The sequence below is a fragment of the Tupaia chinensis genome, unplaced genomic scaffold (assembly GCF_000334495.1).
Source record: "Tupaia chinensis unplaced genomic scaffold, TupChi_1.0 Scaffold148012_1, whole genome shotgun sequence".
NCBI classification, from domain to species: domain Eukaryota; kingdom Metazoa; phylum Chordata; class Mammalia; order Scandentia; family Tupaiidae; genus Tupaia; species Tupaia belangeri.
In genome coordinates this window covers 971,710-973,521 of record NW_006207862.1, presented here as the reverse complement: position 1 = coordinate 973,521, position 1,812 = coordinate 971,710, and the positions used below count along the sequence as shown (strand labels likewise).

General features: G+C 38.4%; 1 protein-coding gene across 3 annotated transcripts in view; it reads right to left on the bottom strand.

Annotated features, from left to right (window-relative positions):
• Positions 1-1,812, bottom strand: part of LOC102486210 (dnaJ homolog subfamily C member 9) — a 90,245-nt gene that overhangs the window by 34,538 nt on the left and 53,895 nt on the right. The gene's annotated exons all lie outside the window — the stretch shown is intronic.

Here is a 1,812-nt window from a genome sequence, read left to right as displayed (position 1 = left end):
GTGGCTTAAAACTCACACCGGGTGCATGTGCGTGCGTGCCCAAGATCCCAAGAGGAGAATGGAGGAGAAGGGATTGTGGCGTGACCATCCCCCTTGGGTGTTGATTTCTCGCTTTCTGTCTCTCTGTCTGGCGAGCACACGCGCCCTATAGCAAAAACCTCTCCAAAAAAAAAAAAAAGCTCCTCACAAAAAAAAGCCCAGGACCAGATGGCTTCACTAGAGAATTCTACCAAACATTTAAAGAATTTAACATTAATTTTCCTCAAAATCATCCAGAAAAATGAACAGAAGGAAACACTTCCAAACTCATTTTATGAGCCAGCATTACCTTAATAACCAAAGCCAGACAAAAAGATAATACAAGAAAAAAACAGACAAATGTCTCTAATGAATATTGATACAAAACTCCTCAACAAAATACTAGTTAACTTTGGGTCAGCAGGTGGTATGCTGGTTAAGGTGCTGGATTCCCACATGTCTGACTATGTGTCAAGTCCCGGAGTTTGGAGGCTTGATTTCTTACTTTCCACCTCTCTCTCTTTGGTGAGCACATGTGCCTGTACAAATCGAAAAATAATAATAATGATAAATAAAATTAATGAATAATTCTTTAAAAAATACTGGTAAAGCAAGTTCAGTAACACATTAAAAGAATTATACACTATGGCCAGGTGAGATTCATTTGTAGATGGCCTAACATAACAAAAATCAATCAAAGCAGTATACCACATTAGCACTGTGAAGGTCAAACAAGTACATAGCAGAGTTTCTCAAGAGCTGCCATGGCCAAAAAAACAGGTGAGGAGAATAGCCCGCCCAACTCTTCTTCTCCCTACTCCAAAACTCCCGAGTTTTTTCAAATAGAGAAGCTCCTACTAGAGTATCTGTTTTTAATCTATCTTTAGATGTTAGCTGTCACTTTAAACATAATCTTGAAGCAATGGGGAACAGCTGAAGGATGTTAAGCAAAAGAATGACAAGATCAAATTTGTGTTTTACCAAGTTAACTGGTTAACAGTGTGAAGAACAGAACAGACTGGAACTAGAGAGGTAAGTTAGGAGGCTATTGTAGTTTTCCATATGAAGAAATAAAGAGGACCTACACTATAGCCATGCAGAAATAAAAAAGTGGGTCATATTTTAGAAATAATTACACTAGGATTTAATGCCTGACTGAACACGATGTAGTGAGGAATGATGAATGATGAACTGGGTGAATGGAAATGCCATTACATGAGATAAGAAAACATGGAGGTAAAAATAGTTTTCTAGAGAACAGGTAAGGAGCTGGTTTTGCTGGTGCTAATACGACAATGTTAGCAATAAATACTATACGTATTTCAATGAGTAAGAGTTCAATATTGGGGCCAGCAGGTGATGTGGTGGTTAAGGCTGGACACTCCCACATGGCCAACCACAGTTCGAGTCTGGGACCTGGTGGCTTGCTGTCTCACTTTCGGTGTATGTCTCTTTCTGTGTGTGTCTCTTTCTGGTCAAATTTTAAAAAATGAATGAATAAATAAAATTAAAATAATTATTTTTAAAAAAGGAGTTCAATATTAACAGTAGGGAAGACATTTAGCTATTGCTAGTCGAAAGTAACAAATAAACACTAAACTGAAAGCCAGGCTGATGATACCACAAGCCAGATCCCAGGCTCTTGATTCCAAATGGGACCCCACAAAAGTCACTATGTGAATAAAGCCTTGATCACCTATCTATGACTCATTTTTGTAACGCTATGAAATGACAAGATAGAGTTCCACATTTTGCCAGTGGTCAGATCTCAAGCACTGATAACATAGTGTAGGG